Here is a 13,562-nt window from a genome sequence, read left to right as displayed (position 1 = left end):
ATAAAACTGAAAATGGCAAAGGTCGGAGGCAAAAAATGAAAACGGGAGTATTGAGCAAACCAGTTCCTCAAACACTGTTGCCAGGTGTTACATACATCTTGGATCTATACAGCATATACATAACTCTTTCGACAGCTGCAGCTAATCAGTATTCTGTGTTACCAACAAACAAGATGCCGCCTTGTAACGAGGTAGATTATTCCTAGTCTTTATTTCCTTGTAGTGAAGTAAGCGATCTTAGAATGAATCTTGCTCTGTAGCCCGGAGGGAAAGTAGGTTTTTGCTCTTGGCGTACGGTGCATGTGTTATGTACATATCCTATAAAGCAAAAGAAACAGTATTAAATTTTATTCGGTCTTTTCCATACCCCATATAAAGTTTTGTATTAAAAGTATCACTTCATTATCTTCACTATCTTAAGAGATATAAAATTTTACCTAAAACCCATAATAATTTTCCTGGTACTAGCAAACGGAGCTACGGATTGTAATGTGTTGAGACACAATCTCATCTGAAACTATAGCTGAGAATATTAAGCACAGATAAATTGTTTTTCCAGAATTTTCTTTGCTTTGTTTACAGTAGCAGGATGACATGAAAGTAATCGTTTACAAATTATTTTTTAACTATGTTTCGTTGTGCATGTGTTGTGGAATGATTGAGAGAGTGTGCGGAGGATATACGTAAAGTGTCGATGTTTTATTTTACTGAAATCTATGCATATGTATGCGTGGGAAAATCCTCTTGCTATCATGTGTCCAGTGCACATGCATTTCTACAAAAGCAGCCAGAAGAAAGGTTAGGTGTTCAGTCATTTCATATTTTGTACCTGGGGTAATTCGGGCTTGGATTTATTTTATTTAAATTTAGTTTTGTAATTCAGAAGTTTTTTTCATAACCTTCTTTCAGTAGCCCTATTGGTTGAATTACGGATTACCGCGAGCATTTGATGGCAGTAACTCCTCAGATTGGTTGTCCAACTCATCAGCCAACATGACCTAAGAATTCCCTGATTTAGTATAGCGCTTTGTATTGCAGTCTGTGTTTTGAAGAGTCGCTCGAGAACCATCTTATTGTGCGGAACATTTTCAACTGGTCAACACAAAATTTCGGCTAAGATGAAGAAAATCATTCGTTATGGCGAGTCTTTTACCGTAAATATGAAGCGACTACAGTTCAAAGCCTTTTAATAGGGATATTAGAAAGTTTAGAGAATTTGTTTGAAAGTGATTTACGTATGAACCTTCTTGTCTTTCAAGAACTTCCCGTGGTCTGTTTTGGGAATATCTTCGGAATATTATGGGGAGCACTTCTTTTTAAGGATACCACTGAACGATGTGACGAACATCTGTCGGTCAGTGACTGTTTAGGATATGGAATTTATTCGGGCTGGATTTGTGAAATTCTGACTGTTTTCATCTGAAGACTGGCATTAAACAGTAGTGAACTTGCAATGCTAATAGATTTGGCAAGAAATACGGGCTCCAAAGCTTGACTCGTTTCAGAGCCGTAAAGCCAGGTGTATGATCTTTAAACCCTTTATGGAAGCTATTGGAATCCCAGTTAGCCAATATTTTCATCTGAACTTACAGATACTGCCTCTAAGATTCAGATATGTCGCCCTTGTTTGATAGGTATTTAGTCGACCTTTCCTCATCGGTGCTTTTCGTCGACTGAACCATACCTATCAACACAAAGTGAAGGAGATGGGCTTCAAAAATCCAATCGAAGTAAGTGGAGTGAAATTTCTGTACGGAAACCTCAAATATGTGCTGTTACAAAGAAAAGAATCCGCTACGCCGCAACCATTGCTAGGTAGTCATTGAGCGGGATTTTGAAACATAAAGCTTGTTAACATAAAGCTGTATTTCTGATAGCTGAATTCCGCACACTCACCTACGATACACTCTGTAACGTTTCAGCGTGCTGCATCTACATCACAAGCCATATGTCTTGTTAGTATATATAAGGCGTAGCCTTGACTGCTTGCATTTTTGAAGGAAGTTTTTCTGGGTAGACGTTTTGAAGAAGAAGGTGAAGAAGTGCTATTGCTAGCACTTCGTAGATACTCTGGGTGGGTGAGGGAATCCAAATAACAGTTTAATATTGAGGGAACCCACCAACATAGGGTATGTTAACGAAAAACAAAACAAAAATTCTTGTATAAAAGCTGTATAAATATTTACATATACATTTACATACAAAAAAATCCTTTCTTTATTTTTGTCTGGCGTAGCTTAGATGGTATTCAGTTTAATTTCTACTTACTGTACCGCTCATTAGTTTCAATAAACCATGCAAGTTACCTAATATTTCAAGTATGAACAGAAGCAAAACTTTATTTCTGTAAAAATATAATTGTATTCATTATACATAAGTAACTCAGAAAGAATAATTATATTTTACTTTCATCAAAGTATATTTCCTTGAACTTAATGACTGTCTCACAAACTCTCGATAGCCTTTGTAGATACCGCGAGTTTATATGATTCCACACAATCTAAAAGACATACTAGAGAAATTCATTACTTGTTTGTGAACTTTACGGATAAGACTGTTCTCTTCAGTCCACACCATTTTAACAGCAATAAAATCATGGCTTCGGGATGGTCACACAACATGTTTGGGGACGTTGTGTTTTTCCTGTGACAAAATGTAATTCATACGGAACGCCGATCAATATATTGAGTTACTGCCCTGTTCTAAGAATAAAACTTTCCCTATTAAGACCGATCTACATGGAATCATACGATACTGAAATAAGTAATAATAGTGCTTCTGGCCGGCCGCAGTGGGCGAGCGGTTCTAGGAGCTACAGTCTGGAACCGCGCGACCGCTACGGTCGCAGGTTCGAGTCCTGCATCGGGCATGGATGTGTGTGATGTCCATAGGTTAGTTAGGTTTAAGTAGTTCTAAGTTCTAGGGGACTGTTGACCTCAGAAGTTAAGTCCCATAGTGCTCAGAGCCATTTGAACCATTTGATAGTGCTTCTGATCCACACAACCTTCTATTTTCACATTGTCGACAACTATATCTCTTATAAAACACCCCCAAACCACAGTAGAATCTCCATAGTTCTTAACTGTAAGTAGAATGCACCACTAAGACAACCGTCTCCTTCAGATCGACGAACAAAAAGCCTCCTTCTGGTACCAAAAACTGCTGATTTCGATTTCTCTAAATCTCAGAATAAGACTTTCGATCTTTCTTAATGTGTCTACTTACTATATTTCCTAGCCCATTCGAGTCTCTTCTCTTTATTTACGGGCTTCAGAAGGGGTTTCCTCGATGCCACACATTCTTTCAAGCTGGTGTGTCTCTCTTTTACCGTCACAACACATATTCCATTTGTTGTTCATTATACAGATTCTGCCCGAATTTGTGCTTCTGTTTGGACCACATTTCTATTACTATTAATTCTGATGGGATTATAATAACTTTTAGTCGTTCTACGGCGTGGTCCTAATCTTGGTAGGTATTTATTTCTACCTGTTGTCTTCTGATGGCAAAGGGCGTATTGCATTCTCCCCAAAGACACGACTTATTATTTTGTAGTCTGGGGCGTAGATAAACCTGCCTTGACTAAGTGCTACAATTACAGCACATTTGTCTATCGATATCTACATTCTTCCAGCCATATTAACATTGTATTCCCTGTCAGCTGTCTCTAAGGAACTATATAGCGTGTATCGTATCATTGCTACCAGTTCAATGTGGACATCACAGCACTACAGCAAACAGCCGTTTGGAATATGCAAACAGACGTACCTCAGTTCATGTAACATTTTAGTATGTGTTTCAACACTCTTCTGGGTAGTATTGCATGTAGATGAAAAATAACACATTAACCATACATACTTACTAATATTGTGCTATGACTTAGGTTACTCAACCATAGCCATGTTACTGAATAGTATCTACAAAGAATTATACGTCAGTTATTAGGTTTATTGAAGTTAATGAGCGGTGGTGTACATTTTAAGTCTACATTGGGATCAAATGGCTCTGAGCACTATGGGACTTAACATCTATGGTCATCAGTCCCCTAGAACTTAGAACTACTTAAACCTAACAAACCTAAGGACATCACACAACACCCAGTCATCACGAGGCAGAGAAAATCCCTGACCCCGCCGGGAATCGAACCCGGGAACTCGGGCGTGGGAAGCGAGAACGGTGCCGCACGACCACGAGCTGCGGACTACATTGGGATCATTTAATTCTTTTTCCAACCAGTAATTCTATACTTACCAAGAGGGTATGTGCTCAAATTCTGTAATTTAAGAAGCAACACAGCTAATTGTTAACGTGTCAAGGAATTCTGAAGTGTGCATGATTTTTTTTTTTTTTTTTTTTTTTGTAAACTATGTGCCTTATCATGTTAGGTGTGTCTTACCAGACCAAAGAATTAGGTACATTTCAGAATTCCTGTAAACTATCTTCCTTATCATTGTAACAATTGTATCTGTGTCTTCTTACAATTCTTCTAGCTGAGAGCATCAAGAGATTTTAATTTTGCATTTTGTATCCAACATTACACTATTACTAAAACTTCTACGTATTCGAGGGTTACGTTGGCAACTCCTCCCCCTCACATTCTTCTGGAGCTTCTGTATATTATTTTGAGTTTACAACTTTTTCCAACCAATTATCAGTACACAGATTTTCATGTATCCTTCAACACAATGAATGTCCTCGAATGCAATATTTTCTGTAAAATCTTAAATTTATGGGAACTTGGCATTGCAATTTACAGTAAATGCAGATATCGTTATTCCCGTGATGTATCCAAATTTTTCCCTACATTGCGAAGTAATTTCTCATGTTTGCTTGCAATCCTCCAGTGGCCTGCCCTTTCCGCTGTAGTTGTCTATATTCTACGTTCATGGCCATTGTTTTTGGTATGTACTACAGTTTATTGTAAATAAATTACTATTTATGTACGATAAAACTGTTTGGTCAGACATAATTAATGCTATGCCCTATAGTGGCGTGAATGTTCGGATATGACGCAATGAGAGGCCGTTTTACTCATTTGTAAGCAAAAGCTTCAGTTCTGCATTAGATTTAGACCAGTTTGTTTAAGAAAAATGGTTCAAATGGTTCTGAGCACTATGGGACTTAACTGCTAAGGTCATCAGTCCCGTAGAACTTAGAACTACTTAAATCTAACTAGGCTAAGGACATAACACACATCCATGCCCGAGGCAGGATTCGAACCTGCGACCGTACTGGTCGTGCGGTTCCAGACTGTAGCACCTAGAACCGCTCGTCCACCACGGCCGGCCAGTTTGGTTCCACTGGTTGTATCTTCTGTAATGACTGTCATATGTATTTCTGTATTCAAAGCGTGGGCTACATTCGCCTTACCTTATATCGATGTGACCACACAGATATTTCGTGATTTTATATGTATCTTCTACGGCTGTGTGGCACCGATTGCGAACACAGTTACTTTACCGAATTTTTAATCTTTTGTACTGTTTTTAGTACATATGATGACTGTTCTGTTGTTGGAATCGATTTGCAATAAAATTCAGATTCTTCGCGACTGATCACTGTTCTTCCATCCTGAATGGTGTGTTTGTTTACAAGACAACATTTTTTATACTGGCAATCGCGATTCTCTTCATTTAGATACAGGCTACATAGCACTGGCAAGTGCATTATACATCTAATCATATTGTGTATTGGTCAAATAAACGCTGTAAGTATATGTTGTCATTATGATTATGTTACAACAAACGAGGGAAACAACAGCACATATCTATACTTCTATAGATGAAGGATGAAATATTCCAGGATTATAGTAATATATACAATGTGGTCAGAAACAATCTGAAACGTTTGTATGAGGGTTGTACTGGAAGTTGTGGTCTGAAATCAGTTTTGACAAAAAACATTCGGTACGTTGCAACATTTTCGTGTTATTTAGCATTGAAATTAGCCACTGAGGTAGTCACGTGCACAAATTCAAGCAACCTGCCAGAGACAATGTCGCCAAATATGTATTTTGATTTCATCAAAAGGAACAAACGTAGCTTTTGCTCACCTAGCTTAAATTTATCTCTTTCGAGAAAGGCACATTCTAACTGATAATGAGCAGTCGAGCGAATTGTAAATCACGGACCCACAGCTGTCTGTGTATCAACGCATTTTCGCCTGGAAGTGCTTCAACTAGCGCGCGCTACGACCTGGTTTTCTAACGTCAAAGCGAATTATTGGCGCGACGTATTGAATTTTTTTCTTAAGAGCTATTTCTGAGCAGAACGTCCGCTGCAACACTGTTACAAGTTTTTCATGCTATTTCCTACCATACCGTATACTGCAAAGATCGATAAGGGTCCTTTACTCTTCCCTCTGTGAGAATATTTCACTGATTTACAGAAACACTTAAAAAAGGCACAGTACAGAGGAAGTATTTGGAGTCTGCAACATAGCTGTGTGGCTTTAATGTGAACACTGGATATGAGAATGAGATGAGAGCACATATTTGTACTTTATTACAGAAAAGATGAAACATTCTCAGATAATTGTAATATACAGCGAGATGACAATAGTCACGTGATAGCGATGTGCACATATACAGATGGCGATAGGAATTCCACTTTGGAAATCATTAGGGAATGCAGTATTCAGAGATCCACAGCGTCAAGAGTGTACTGAGAATACCAGATTTCAGGAATTACCTCTCAGCACAGACAACATAGTGGCCGACGGCCTTCACTTAACGGCCGAAAGCAGCGGCGCTTGCTTAGAGTTGTCGGTGCCAACAGACAAGCGAGTTTGAAATAACCGCAGAAATTGTCGTGGAAGGTACGATGAACGTATTCGTTATGATAGTGTGGCGAAATTTGGCGATAATGAGCTATGGCAGCAGAAGATCGATGAGAGTGCATTTGCTAACATCACGACATAGCCTGCAGCGTGTCACCTGGACTTGTGACCACATTGGCTGGACACTAGACGACTGAAAATCATGACCTAGTCAGTTGAGTCCGTATTTCAGTTGGTAAGAGCTGACGGAAGGCTTAGAGTGTGGCGCAGGCTCTACGAAGCCATGGACCCAAGATGTGGACAAGGTACTGAGCAAGCTGGTGGTGGCTCCATAATGATGTGCTGTGTTTACATGGAACGGACTGGGTTCTCTACTCCAACTGAGCCGATTGTTGACTCGAAATGATTATGTTCGGCTGCTTGGGGACCATCTGCAGCCATTCGTGTAATTCACGTTCCCAAAGAGCTGTGGAATTTTTGTGGATGACAATGCGCCATGTCACCGTGCCACAGTTGTTCGCGACTGGTTTGAAGAACTTTCTGGACAATTCGAGGGGATGGTTTCGCGTGCCATTAAACATTCATAGGATATAGTCAGTTCGTGCACAAGAACCTGCACTAGCAACACTTCCGCAATTATGGACGGTTATAACCGCAGCATGGCTTAGTATTTTTGCAGAGGACTTCTAGCGACTTTTTCAGTTCATGCCACGTCGAGCTCCTGCACTCCACCAGGCCAAAGAAGGTCCGACGCGATATTAAGTGATACCCCATGACTTTTGTCACCACAGTGTATATGACAGAAGTTCTATCCTTTATCAAAACATTGTATGACCATTGTAGTCCATATGTGGTTACTGTACAATAGTTTTTCACTTTCTTAGTGTTTACTAAACAATTCTGTGAGTTCTATACAGCTGAACCTTGCAAGGGACAGTACGCCAGGCTGCAGGAATGTTGATAGCGCCTTATACCCGGAAACATCCGAACAACTAAGAAGGGAGCAAGTAAACAAGGCCGCGCTCTCCAAGTGACAGAAGATAAGTGATATCCCAAGCTGTATGAGGAAATAAAACATTTCAATATCATTGCAGGTGAAAAAATCTCTCACTGTCTCTGTGAATAAAAATACTGAGAAGAGACTGATGCCGAGCAGCCGATAATTGTGATATCTAAACTTATGTGAAAATTGGTGTGGAATATACTGAGATTAAACAAAGTGTAGACATAGCAACCGTCCTCTCTATGGATACACAGACTATGACAAGACAAGATGAGTTGCGGAAAGGTGCAGGATGACATCCAGTGGAGTGGTCAGACACTGATTAAATGTGGTTTCACCATGACTCGAAACGACACCTTATCAGATCGTGGCGTGGGGTACGACACACAGTGCGTTTATTCAGGTGCACTTCTGGAAGCTGCCCGCACTTGCACGGTATGAGAGCCATTCCAGTCTGGACCTCAGAGGTGGCTATATGTTGCAGCAGATGGCACGTATATTTATTGGCTGACCTGCCACGTGTGGCATAGCACATCTGAAGTGTTGTTGCATTTGGCCCGTACTGATGGCGTTTGACTCTACTCGGAGGCATGTGTCAACACTTCGACAGGGGAGCCGTAGGGGCCCAGAAGGGTATTTGTTTTGACATGTAAACGTTCCTGTCCCCTTGTATCCTACAACACTCACGCAGCGGTATTTACTTGAACGTTAAAAGTCTTTTATGTAAAATAATATTCGTGCGCGTTTCTACGACGATCTTGAAAAGTAATCTCTATAATGTTCTCTGATGCGAGCAAAAGCTCCGTATAGCAGCTGTGTTTTTTAAAAAGTTTGTAATTCATGTTTCACATTGCTAAAATCTATAATGCACTAAAATACACATCAATTATTGTTTACTGAAAAGCAAACTACTTCGCATTTCTTGCTATAGTATACTTAACACAGTGCTGCTGATGTCTGAAGCGTGTTTTGTAATATAATGCATGCTTGAAGAAATGTTCATAAGTAAATAGACCTTATGTCTTATCTGGTTTTCTGTCTCACCGTTCTTCTACTGGGCTGTATCCATCTTACAGTCATAGTGTTGACCTTACTTTGGACAGCCATGTTTGACTGTGCAGTCATAGAGTGTTGGCCATATTGGGTATAAATTGTGATAATTAATATAAGGACCTCTCTTATCTATACTACTATACAAGGATAAGTCGTTGTTTAATATTGTTATCATGTATCACAAAATGAACTTGAGCGTTTTTCTTCATGTTTTTACACCATACGCTAACAAACATTAGGACGGACATAGACTACAATTTTTTTAATATACGTCGTATGCACTTAGATATCGAAAATCTACACCACTATCGAATGAGAAGTCTATATTTAAGGTTTTTACAAAATAACTCGAAAATTTCTGGTTCGATTTATTTCAAATTTTTTCGCAGTACTCTAATAAACGTTCGGTCAGGTACAGACTACATATTTTTAATATATGTTGTACGGAAATCTATATTCTCTATATATTGTTAGCAAAAATCTCGGAAAGTTCTTGAAAAAATCCCTTCAAATTTTTACATGTTTGGTCAAGCATAGGTCGTTTAACGAAACCACGATAAGCACTTTGCTGATTCACCTCAAATGTTTACATGACGCTATAACAAATATTCCGGCGGACATAGGATATAATTTTTTAAATATAAATAAGTTACAAAGGGCTGACGTTGTTAACAACGATGTCGATAATTTCTTGACAAATTTATTGAAAATTTTCGCACTATATTCCATGAAATATTCGGACAGTCATATGCTACTGATTTTTAAAATATATACTAGGCTAATTCCATAAGTCACGGTAACTACGGTATATTGTGTTAACGCGTGGCATCACCGCAATTCCAGTAAATACATTCAGAAGTCTGCGGCAAACATTACTGAAGTCAGCCGACAAACTGCGACCGCATGAAATGATGGCTCTGTACCAGAGCCTGAAATACTCATTGTCAGGCTGGTCGCGCTAGAAGATGGATGCTCCCACACGCACCCTACTCACTAGACTTCAGTCCATTCGACTTCGACCTCATTTCACAACTGGGGAAACGATTGCATGGACGCGATTTGCAACAAGGCAAATGTCCTCACGGACATCACACACATCCATGCCCGAGGCAGGATTCGAACCTGCGACCGTAGCAGTCGCGCGGCTCCAGACTGCGTGCCTAGAACCGCTAGACCACCGCGGCAGGCCCTTCCCCATCGTTGGTAACGCTGTGTGTATGCGCTGGGGAGCCATTTTGAGGCATAGTAGTAGATTTTGATTCATTTTTGCTACATTTGTACTCGTACATAATAAATTTACACTCAGTTCCAGTGTGTGTGTTTCATTTAAACCTGTACCGTGACCCGCAGTATTGGAACCACATTGTATAATTAATATACAAAAAGGAATCATTGTTAGCAAAAGTCTCAAAAATTTCTTGATCAATTTACTTTAAATTTCAAATTTTTACGTGACGTCCTAAGAAATAAACATATAAAAAGGAAGAAGTTCCTGACCGACTGACTTAAAATTCTTGCCACTGTCGTTCGAGATCCTTGTGTAAGTTTGCATCAAATCCCAAGGGAGTCTGGCATGAGACAGAGTAGTGCTGTTCGTGTTCCGCATCACCATAAATATCATTCTTACCATATCGGTCTCCGACAAGAATTAACTGGTACGGATTGTATGTGTCGCATTGAATTCTGACGATGGGCCCAATTTCAGGTTCGGAGGGATAACACGTTTATTAATTTGATTTTATTTACTGACGAGGCTACATTCACGAACCATGGAAATGTTAATTTGCATAACATGCATTATTGCGCAACGGAAAATCCGTGTTGGCTGCGGAAAGTTGCACACCAGAATCCGTGGTCGGTGAATGTATGATGTGGGATTATCGAGGACAGAATTATAAGCCCCTATTTCATCGAAGGAAATCTTAACGGTAGGAAGCACACCACATTCCTGCAAGAAACATTAGGTCTGTTATTGGAAAAAATACCTTTAGGAACAAGGAACAGAATTTGTTATCAACTCGCCTCGTGTCCGGCACATTTTTCGCCGATGGCTAGAAATTAGTTGCAGGGAATATTTCCAAATCGTTTGATTGGGCGCTGAGGAGATGTGTCGTGGCTGGTTCGTTCACCAGACTTGACGCCACTGGATTTTTTCTTGTGGAATTCGTAAAAGACATTGTTTATAAAGACGTTCCAACTACACCTGAAGATATGCAAGAGAGAATTCTAAGAGCATGTGCTCCGATAAGTGCCAAAGTGATAAGTTATACCACTCAGTCCGTGATAAGAAGATTGCAGCACTGCATTTTTAGCAATGGTCATCACTTCGAACACCTTCTGTAAATGGGCGTTCACGCCAGCTTTGGGACCTTCGATGACCTTCAAAGCCGGCCGCGGTGGTCTCGCGGTTAAGGCGCTCAGTCCGGAAACGGGCGACTGCTACGGTCGCAGGTTCGAATCCTGCCTCGGGCATGGACGTGTGTGATGTCCTTAGGTTAGTTAGGTTTAAGTAGTTCTAAGTTATAGGGGACTGATGACCACAGAAGTTAAGTCCCATAGTGTTCAGAGCCATTTGAACCATTTGACCTCCAAAGACCTTATAGTTACACATCACTGGATTCGCCTCGATAGAAACAAAAAACCAACGTCATATTATGGGCCCCGTGGTCCTATACAACTTTTGCTCCACAAACATTCCAACTCTTATCACACTTTCGGAGTTATTCTAGGTGGTAATAGTTAGTGACTCACTCTGTGTAAATACATATATAACAGTGTGTATAACAGCATATATACGTACATAACATAACTATATAGGTAATGTGTAATAGGCAAAAGTTCTTAGTAAAAGTCCTCCCACTACTCCTGCTCTTTGTATATAATTTCAAACAAAAGTTGTATAGCCGCGTGGGATTAGCCGAGCAGTCTTACGCGCTGCAGTGATGGACTGTGCGGCTATTCCCGGCGGAGGTTCGAGTCCTCCCTCGGTCATGGCTGTGTGTTTGTTCTTAGGATAATTTAGGTTAAGTAGTGTCTAAGCTTAGGGACTGATGACCTTAGCAGTTAAGTGCCATAAGATTTCACACACATTTGAACATTTGAAAAGTTGTATACACAGAAATGTACTATTTTGTTTCCTTCATCACAGGCGGTTTTAACAGAAAAATACCTTAGGATTAAAACACTAATATGGAATCTGAATAATCCGTAACTTGGTAATCTTAACCGTTCGCAGATAAAACGTATGCTAAATGCTGTCACTGAAGCGACTGTCCTCACACATCCACTGCGGGAGAGATCTCTGACGCCTCAAGAGATTTCCCAATTTATTTTATGCTACTTGAGTTCCCAATAAGTTTTCAAGTTTTCGTTGGATATAACTGTGAAGAAGCCTCTAGTTCATCAAGAGTGGTAGATGAGGTGACATGCAGAGAAAGAGGAGGGGGGGGGGGGGGGGGTAGGAACTGTACATACAGAAAGTGAATGAGGAGATGGACAGAGAGAGGAGGAAGGAGAAACTGGAGAGAGACAGGGGGAGAAGGAGATTGACCGAGAGAGCGCTAGGCGATAATGATTAGAGAGAGGGGAGCAGAAAGAGATCCGGACGTATATCCGATACCCATACATAAAAAGCAACTGCGAAGGATTACTAGGGTCGCTAGATCTCTATGTAAATAACTGATCTGATCTACAGGGTGAGCAGAAATCTGCTGCTGTTTGCTGACGACGCAGTGGCGTAAGGAAAGGTTTCGTTGTTGAGTGACTTTAGGAACATACAAGATGATTTAGACTAATATATAGTTGTAATGAATGACAGCTAGCTCTGAATGAAGAAAAATGAAAATCAATGGAGATGAGTAGGAAAAACAGTACCGTAATGTTCGAATACAGATTCAGGAGTGTGGTACTTGACTCAGTCTTGTCGTTTAAATATCTAGGCCTACCGTTGCATAAGTGATGTGAAATCGAATGGGCATGTCAGGATTGTAGTTGGGGAGGTGAACGGTCGACTTCAGTTGATTTAGAGAATTTAGAAATTTAAAGGCGTGCTGTTAGGTATGTTAGCGATAGATCTGATCAATACCGAAGTATCGCATAGATGCATCGTGATCTCAAACGTGAATCCATGGAAAGGTGACAACGCACTCTTCACGAGACACAACTGAGAAAATTTGTACTTTTAAGCTGATTGCAGAACGATTCTACTGCCGCCAGCCTTACATTTGACGAAAGAACAACGGAGATAAGATTAGAGAATTTTGAGACTGTTCAGAAGAATCTAGACAGTGCCGTATCCATCTACATTTGCGAGCGTAATAGGACAGGAAATGGTATACTGAAACTGCCATTAACTACCCTCAAGTGGTATTTTACTTTTCAGCAAGGTATTTCAACAACTGTCTTATACTGCTACGTCAGTCATCAGCATGCTGCAGAATACGCTTTTCCAGGTTAGGTTTAAGACATCTTGATCGTTACCAGTCCACAGAGTCAAGAAAACAGTTTCCATAATTACCATACCGACAGTAGCGAAATATTTTAGTACTACTGTCAACGATTTTTGAATGTTCTTAGACATTGTTTCACACCCTTGTGTCCGTTGCCAGCCGCACCATCGTACATGTAAATTACGTCCATTCATTCACGAAAAATATAAATATGTGTTGTTCAGTATTCCAGTGTCGCTATAATACGGCACTGTCCTGGGTGATTGTATTCAAAAGCGAAC

This window comes from Schistocerca americana, chromosome X (assembly GCF_021461395.2).
Source record: "Schistocerca americana isolate TAMUIC-IGC-003095 chromosome X, iqSchAmer2.1, whole genome shotgun sequence".
Taxonomy (NCBI): Eukaryota; Metazoa; Arthropoda; class Insecta; order Orthoptera; family Acrididae; genus Schistocerca; species Schistocerca americana.
Note: the sequence above shows the minus strand (reverse complement) of the source record.